We start from the raw sequence: 10,029 nt of genomic DNA on the forward strand, positions 1-10,029 counted from the left end.
AAATCCTTGAAAGATGATTTGATACAAAATAACAAACATCTATGTGTAAACTTATCCCAATACTCTAATAAATATAATAATAATAATAGTATAACAACATAAATAAATAAAAATAATATTAATAAATATATAATTATATATAAACACCCGCTATAATTAGCCATTGATAGAGATGAGCAAATTTCTCGAAAATGTGATTCGGTCGGTTTGTCGAATTTTCCAAAAAGATTCGTTTCGATACGAATTTATTTGCGGCAAATCACATTAAAAACGTCTGTTTCCGGTTATTTCGGCTATTTGTGACGTCACAGTGGCAAAACTGAACTGCAGATGACCGCAGATGATCTGCAGTTCCACTACAATGCCCTGTATTCTTAGATAGAGAAACTCTATCTAAGAATACATAGTAGAAGCACAGCACGGCAAACACGATTGCTGTTGCAGCGCTGCACTATGTATCTAAGAATACAGGGCACTACAGGGAATGAATGGGGACAAGTGCCTATTCATCCCATGTAGTGCTCAAAGTTCGTAGTGGAATCACTAAAGTTCTCAGACGTGCAGCCGCCATTTCTGAAAGAAATTGCAATTCATTACCATGAATCGCAAGGAAATTCGGATTCTGATCGAATCGAATTTTTCCTGAAATTCGGATCGAATTCCACTTCGTCAGCTTCGATTTGCTCATCTCTAGCCATTGACTGACTAATACACTAACATTATTAGTGTATGTTACATACCGTTTCAGTACACTAAGATATTTATATACCATTTTGTCTACTGAGATGATACAATGGGAGCATATTCCCAATGTTGCTGTATTTATTATATTATAATGTATATTTATTTTATTGAAAATTTTTTAGGATTCTTATTTTATTTATTTTTCATTCTTGAACAACTTTTTTTCATTCTCAAAAATAAAAATATTACAATACTATGTTGACTATATGTTATTGGATTGCTATTCTTCGATCTTCTTTTCCTGAGGAAGTGGACTTAGCTTCCGCAAAACGCATAGAAGCTTGCAAAATCTATATGTATATGGGATCTATATGGCTGTGTTATTTAGAAGAAGCTCTTGATTTAATTGTTGTAAGACAGATTTTAACATGTAACTTTCAAATAAGTTGTAATGTAATTTTATATTCTATTGTCAAATTAATTATATGTATTTGACCCTAAAAGTCCCCATAATTTTGGTTTTCTGTGGGAAACCTGGCTGTTTTTTGGAATCTTGATATCTGTGGGCTCCTGGCCCTCTGCCTGCGCTTCCCCAGATTCCATCCCTTGCACACTAAGTCCTGAGACATGCAACCAGTCTCCCGGGGTTGAGCGGGGGCTTGTTATCGGTGAAGAGTGCCGCGTTAGATTGGGGTCCGGTGTCTGCCGAGTACCGGTGCTGGACGAGGGTCTTACAGGAGGAACTCGAGTGTCCCACACTAAGCCAATCTTCGACCCTACTGAATATCTTTTGGATGAATTGGAAAAATAGCTGTGAGCCAGATCCCCTCCAACATCACACATTCTCATAGACGCCCTCCAATAATTTGGAAAACCTTCCTAAAAGCCTCTCCATTGTCTGCTCAAGGATTATATTCATTTCAATGGAACGACTCCAGTTCTAAAATCTCTACACCCCACTGGTTTGTTGTAATTATAAAACATAAACCTTTTGTCTCCAGTATTCTCATTACGTAGATTAAAGGGAAGATGCCCTTAATATGCCACATTGATTAATATTTTCCTTAATTAACATTTGTTTATCAGATCTGCGTGCAGAAACAAGTTCTGTGTTTGTAACATGTATCTGAGATTTGCATTTCCTTTCATTCACTGGTTGGCATTACAACACAGCTAAGATGTAAATGAAAACATGAAATATTTTTGTATCTTGGATGGGAGAGAGAAAGAAAATGGAGCAAGAGGAAAAGAAGAGTGGAGGAGAGACGGATCAGGGAACTTCCATATGACTCGCCAGAATAATCAGGAAAAATGGGAAAAATATCTGACAAGTTCAATGACAATTTGTGTGAGCTGTTCGGAATATAGAAACAAAGAAACGCGATGACGTCATCACCATAACATTCATCCTATTTACACATACCGAGATCAATATCTTTATGTACCATTCCATATCCCCCACCTATTGTGTGATACTTCCCCCACCTGTTAGATTGTAAGCTCTTCGGGGCAGAGTCCTCTCATCCTGTGTCACTGTCTGTATCTGTCTGTCATTTGCAACCCCTATTTATTGTACAACAATGTGTAAAATGTTGGCGCTTTATAAATCCTGTTAAATAATAACAATAATATGTAATTCCTTGGGGTGTAAAGCTGTGAATTCACCGCACCTCATTCTTTTTCAGAGTACATTCACCCCCAATGTGTGACATTTATCAGTAATCAGGAACCCTAAATCACTGTGAAATAACTTAAGATGGGTCATTTATTAATTTAAAAAGAACTTTCTAATGGTAAAGCATTGTTGCAAAATAATTTCCTTTTGGGTGGTTTCACCTACATAAACATTGCCGCAAGGACAAACCAGGATGTAAATGAGACAGGTGAATTGCCAAGTACAATGTTAGCTCAGACCTGTGGAAGAAAAGATTGGCTCACACTTGTGTGTTGGTGCAATGCAGGAGTTGTGATACTTCCTCCATCTCTTAGATTGTAAGCTCTTCCGGGCAGGGTCCTCTCCCCCTCCTGTCTCACTGTCTGTATCTGTCATTTGCAACCCCTATTTAATGTACAGCACTGTGTCATATGTTGCTTTGCAGTGCTAGGTCCCAGGTTCAATTCCCAGCCAGGACATTATCTGCATGGAGTTTGCAGGTTCTCTCAGTGTCTGTGAGGGTTTCCTCCCACATCCCAAAAACTTGCGGTGAGGTTAATTGGCTTCTCCCTAAACATTGATCTTAGACTACATTAATGACATATTACTATGGTAAGGACATTAGATTGTGAGCTCCTTTGATGGACTTTGTACAGTGCTATGTAATATGATGGTGCTATATAAATACTAATAATGTAATAATAATATTACTTTCACTCAATAACTTGTTTTGCCACCTAGTGGCCAATCTCAAGAATGCAGCAATTACAATGAGCATTACCTGTATTTTCCCTGAGGAAGAAAGCATTACAGGTGAAACGCGTCAGGTTTAGGGACAATCCTTTCTTCTTATCGTAATTCTATGAATCTTTGTTACATTTTTTTTCCCATAGTACAAGGGGATTACACTTTCATTTATGTAAGTAGCAGGTGAACACTATCTAGCATTCTTTTTTTCTATAAACTAAGTAAACACAATATTATATTCTAAAAAATAAAACCTTGCCTTCTTTTCCATTAAATCTTTTCACTCTAAATAACAAAGAAATGCACAAAATGATTGCATGCCCCTCCCCTACACAGCTTTCAAGGTGGCCGACACCTTGCCAATTGCTCAGCCGCCTGCACTGTTATGTTGGTTGCTAAAGAACTTTTTGGGTTGCAATCGCGGTACCGACCCACTCATGGCAGGGGAAGAATGTAGAAATAGAGCCCTTATGCATTAAAACAGTATTTTCTTATTTTAGAGCTTTTAAAAAAAGATCTTTTTTGTATTTTGTTTACTTTTTATTTCTTTCTTTTGGATTTGGTTATTATGGTTTATCATGGATTCATACTACTTAAGCACTTTTCTTGGCACAGCAGCAATCAAAATACTTTCTTCTTTTAAACTTCCAGCATGTCCCAATAGGATTTATTTCTCTTGCTGATGGAGAATCTTGGAATCACACATTTCAATGTCAGTAACTGATCCTCCACCAGGAAATGTTTCTGTGAATGTCAAATTCACTGCTTTACTAATAGACCCCAGTGAATTGTGCTGTATGTGCAGCATGTTCTGTTTTAACTCAAACCAATGTATATGTTGTGAACTAGACCAATGGGTACCATTGATTTTTTTCCTTTTCCATTTGGATTTTATTAAACAGCATTGCCCAAGTAAGGATAGGAGAATATTTTTTAGTTTATCATTATTTCTTTTTTTAAGATCTTGACATTAGTGAGGGGCCACCGTGGATCCAAGATCATTGAAAGTCATTTCTTTACACCTTTGGAGCTATTTAAAGCCCATTGCACTCAAAAATATCAAAAACCACCTTCATTGTCTGCAATATTGCATGAAGATGCCCGGAACAGATGGGGATTTATTATGTGGGATGAAATTAATCTGTTTCTGTATCATTGCTTGGGTGACATTGGTTCCACCTAAAAACTGAATTCATTGTGTCTGCTACTCAGAAGAATGACATCTCAGATTTACAATGTGTCTGAAAACATGAAACTATGATAAAGCATTCCAATCACTTTGTGACAGCAATATGTCTCTTCTGAGGCTCAATAATTCTTTTAGAAATGTGCTGCAGGGCGATGAAAAGCAAAAAGGAAACCTAATCCTGAAAAAGGAGCAAAGTCAGTACAGCTGGGTAATGAGTCACAGAATGGAACAATAAACCATTTCACTGCCGACAACTTTTATTCTAATATATTCTTTTTTTTTATTTTCTATGTTATTCTTTTTTTTTTATTTATGAATTTTTCCCCTGTAAATTCATCTTAAATTTGCTGACGGTCGAATCTCTCCACTTCCCATTTCAGTTCCTATTGAAACAATGAGTCGTTCTGCCACCTAGTGGCCAAACACAAGTACACAGCTGTCACAATAGGAAATTAATTGGAAAGCGAATGAACAGGGGAATGATTTATAAATAGAGCTCCTAATGTATTAAAACAGTGTTTTCTTAATTTAGAGATCATTAAAAAATAAATGCATGCTTCTTCTTTTTTTTTTTGTTTCTGTGGATTTTTAAGCTTGTCAATATATTGACAAATCGGATAATTAATTTCTGGAGTACAAAAAATTCCTAATATAGCAAATATACTCCAATTCATTTAAAGCTACCTTTATCAAATTAAAAGCCATCATGAATTTTTAGGCAAGTGACATCCCTTAGGCTGAGATGATGTCATCAGTCTGCTGCAAGTAGGAGGAATCATTTCCTCAGTCTCATCTTCTCCAAGTGCAACATTGTAACTTTGTAGCAAGTCACATGATAAGAGACTGCCAATGAGACGGGTCTGCGTCAGACATTTGTGACCACAGCCAAAGAAGAAGACCATGATAGTAATAAGCCTTGTTTAGACAACATGGCCCTAAATATGACCCTTCGCTGAACTATGGGGAACATTGAAAAGTGACAGCAGAAAAAGTCTAATGTGACTATTGGCTGAACAAGAGAATGTGAATTAAAGATTTATTTTCCCTGTAACAGAGAAGGAACCTGTGATATATTTTATCCTTCACGCTGAAGAATAACAGTAACAGAACCCCGGGCGATGATGGGACAGCTGCCAGCTACTGTAACACATTCACATGCTGAGACCTGACTGACCTACTGAGGAAGTCAGCAATTTTCATAATTCAAGGGGAATTTTATTACAATAAACTTTTCTGAGAGAAGCTCAATTGTAGTCATGATTCCAATAATGTTAAGAAAAAGAAGACTATGTTAAAGTACAACAAATATAAAACACACATTAATTTTTTTGAGTGCTCTGGTCCTGTTCTGTACAGCCCCCAGCAGGGAGTATTCCCGCTCCTCATATCAATCAGCCAATAGAAATGCTTCCTCTCCAGCTTCTAATATCAGTCAACCAATAGAAATGCTTTCTCTCCAGCTTCTAATGTTAACCAGCCAATAAAAATGCTTCCTGTCTCGCTCCTACAACAATAAGCCAATAGAAATGCTTCCTCTCCAGCTTCTAATATCAGTCAACCAATAGAAATGCTTCCTCTCCAGGTTCTAATGTTAACCAGCCAATAAAAATGCTTTCTGTCTCTCTCCTACAAACAATAAGCCAATAGAAATGCTTCCTCTCCAGCTTCTAATATCAATCAGCCAATTGAAATGCTTTCTGTCCAGCTCCTAATATTAATCAGCCATTAGAAACACTTCCTGTCTCTCCCCTAATATCAAACAGCCAAAAGAAATGCTACCTATCCAGCTCATAATATCAATCAGCCAATAGAAATGCTTCCTGCTCCGTACGTTAACAACTTGGCTTTTTGATTTCTTACATACGACTTGGCTGGTGAACATTTCTATTGGCTTAAAGTTGTTATGAGACTTCACCCAAAGACATATTCCATCAGTTAATTAAAAGCTTTCAATACACTTGCGTGCTGTTGAAATGTTCAGCTTTGGAGTTCCTTGGGGGTGGGGCAAAACATGTGCATGGGAGGACTTTTTTTCAATGATCTTTCCCCCGGTAACATTTTTCTATTGAAAGGTATATCGGACAGCAGCTCATTTCAGATACCTTTCTGGATATTCTTAGGACATGCTGATGTTCTACAGGAATTCCTTGCATCCCATTACAGCAGCAGCTATGCAAATTCACCTTTTACTGATAGATGAGGTTCAATGTAAAAAACTCTACTACTAACTATTCAGATTAACAGGATGCTGCAAACAATTCAGAGGTAATAGGGAACATCATACATCTTACATACGTGTGTCTGAAACATGTACTGAAGGATCTTGTGATATTAAATATTGGAACATTCTACAAGGAAAGAGAAGAGATATTTGGCTTCAGTGACCTTTACATTTAATGAGCATTATTGGGAGCAATACAATTCCAATGGGACAGACTTATCAAAGCTCTACAAGACTGAAGAAGGTAGACTATCATGAAAGAACCTGTGTGATCCAGCAAACCTGGTATCATTTGCCATTATTAGGAAGATTTTTTCAGCCCTAGATCAGATCCAATTCAGGATTGCTGGATCCCCCAGGTTCTCCCATGACAGTCTATCTTCTGCATTAATTAGGGAGACAGCAGAGGACCCCACAGAAGCTTGCATGGTCCTATGTCTGATGGCATGCCACCCTTCTTCCCTCAGTGTCTAGATCACACAGCCTCAGAACCCCTCTAACTGTTATTGTTGTTCCAGGCAGCTATTGACCACCAATGTGGGGAGGTTATTAATAGTATCTAGCCAGTGATGGGGTTTTTTTGCTCCATCCAACCACTGATCACCAATGATGAGAGTTTTCTTGTTCCATCTAACCATTGACCACCAGTGATAAGGGGTTGTTTTTAAATCCAGCAACTGACCACCAGTAATAGGGGTTTATTGATCCATCTAGAAACTGACCACCAGTGATGGGGGGTTGTTGGTAAATCCAACCATTGACCACTAGTGATGGAAGTTTCTTGTTTCATCCAACTACTGACAGTGATGGGGGGTTTCTTGTTTCATCCAGCCACCGACTACAAGTGATGGAGTTTTCTTGTTCCATCCAACCACTGACAACTAGTAATGGGGGGTTTATTATTCCATCCAAACAGTGACCACCAATGATGGAGATTTCTTGTTCCATCCAACCACTGACCACCAGTTATGAGTGGTTTCTTGTTTCATCCAACCACTGACCACTAGTGATGGAGGTTTCATGATCCATCCAACCACTGACCACTAGTGATGGAGGTTTCATGATCCATCCAACCACTGACAGTGATGGAGGTTTCATGATCCATCCAACCACTGACCACTAGTGATGGAGGTTTCATGATCCATCCAACCACTGACCACTAGTGATGGAGGTTTCTTGTTCCATCCAACCACTTATCACTGGTTATGGTGGATTCTTGTTCCATCCAACCACTTACCACCAGTCATGGTGGAAATATTGTTCCATCCAGCCACTGACCACCAGTATTAGGGTTTCCATTTACATCCAGCCACTGACCACCTGTGATAGGGGGGTTCTTGTTTCATCCAGCTACTCACTACAAGTGATGGAGCTTTCTTGTTCCATCCAACCACTGACCACTAGTGATGGAGGCTTCTTGTTCCATCCAACCACTGACAACCAGTGATATGGGAATTTATGGTTCCATCCAGCCACTGACCACTAGTGATGGGGAGTTTCTTGTTCCATCCATCCCCTGACCACTAGTGATGGAGGTTTCTTGTTAAATCCAACCACTGACCACTAGTGATGGGAAGTTTATTGTTCAATTTAACTACTGACCACTAGTGATGGAAGTTTCTTGTTCCATCCTACCACTGACCACTAGTGATGGAGGTTTCTTGTTCCTTCCAACCACTGACCACCAGTAATGGGGGGGATTTGTTCCATCCATCCACTGACCACCAGTGATGGGGGCTTTTTGTTCCATCCAGCCACTGACCACCAGTGATGTAGGTTTCTTGTTCCATCCAACCACTGATCACTAGTGATGTAGGTTTATTGTTCCATCCTACCACTGACCACTAGTGATGGGAAGTTTCTTGTTCCATCCAACCACTGACCACTAGTGATGGGAAGTTTCTTGTTCCATCCAACCACTGACCACTAGTGATGGAGGTTTCTTGTTCCATCCAACCACTGACAACCAGTGATAGGGGATTTATGGTTCCATCCTACCACTGACCACTAGTGATGGGGAGTTTCTTGTTCCATCCAACCACTGACCACTAGTGATGGAGGTTTCTTGTTCCATCCAACGACTCACTACTAGTGATGGGAAGTTTCTTGTTCTATCCAACCACTGACAACCAGTAATGGAGGTATCAGGTTCCATCCAACCACTGACCACCAGTGATGGGGATTTCTTGTTCCATCCAACCACTGACCATCAGTGATGGAGGTTTCTTGTTCCATCCAACCACTGACCACCAGTTATATGGGGTTTCTTCTTTCACCCAACCCCTGACCACTAGTGATGGAGGTTTCATGATCCATCCAACCACTGACCACTAGTGATGGAGGTTTCATGATCCATCCAACCATTGACCACTAGTGATGGAGGTTTCTTGTTCCTTCCAACCACTGACCACTAGTAATGGTGGATTCTTGTTCCATCCAACCACTTACCAACAGTCATGGTGGAATATTGTTCCATCCAGCCACTGTCCACCAGTAATAGGGTTTCCATTTACATCCAGCCACTGACCACTAGTGACAGGGGGTTTATTGTTCCATCCAGCCATTGACCACTAGTGATGGAGGTTTCTTGTTCCATCCATCCCCTGACATCTAGTGATGGAGGTTTCTTGTTCCTTCAACCACTGACCACTAGTGATGGATGTTTCTTGTTCCATCCTACCACTGACCACCAGTGATGAAGGTTTATTGTTCCATCCAACCACTGAGCACCAGTGATGGGGGGTTTCTTGTTCCATCCAACCACTGACCACTAGTGATGGATTCCTTGTTCCATCCAACCACTGACCACCAGTAATGGAGGTTTCTTGTTCCATACACCATTTACCACTTGTGATGGGGGGGGTTCTTGTTTCATCCAGCTACTCACTACCAGTGATGGAGGTTTCTTGTTCCATCCAACCACTGACCACTAGTGATGGGAATTTTATTGTTCAATCTAACTACTGACCACTAGTGATGGAAGTTTCTTGTTCCTTCCAACCACTGACCACCAGTGATGGGGGGGTTTCTTGTTTTATCCAGCCACTGGCCACCAGTGATGGAGGTTTCATGATCCATCCAGCCACTGACCACTAGTGATGTAGGTTTATTGTTCCATCCTACCACTGACCACTAGTGATGGAGATTTCTTGTTCCTTCCAACCACTGACCACCAGTAATGGGGGTTTCTTGTTCCATCCAACCACTGACCACCAGTGATGGGGGGGTTTTGTTCCATCCAGCCACTTTTTTTCTTTTTTCTTTTTTTTATCTGGCCACTGACTACAACTAATGGAGGTTTCTTGTTCCATCCAACCACTGACCACTAGGGATCGAGGTTTGTTGTTTATTCCAACCACTGACCACTAGTAATGGAGGTTTCTTGTTCCATCCAGCCACTGACCACCAGCAATGAGGTTTCCAGTACCATCCAGCCACTGACCATCAGTGATAGGGGATTTATTGTTCCATCCGGCCACTGACCACCAGCGATAGGGTTTCCAGTACCATCCAGCCACTGACCATCAGTGATAG

The sequence above is a fragment of the Pyxicephalus adspersus genome, chromosome 6 (assembly GCF_032062135.1).
Source record: "Pyxicephalus adspersus chromosome 6, UCB_Pads_2.0, whole genome shotgun sequence".
NCBI lineage: Eukaryota > Metazoa > Chordata > Amphibia > Anura > Pyxicephalidae > Pyxicephalus > Pyxicephalus adspersus.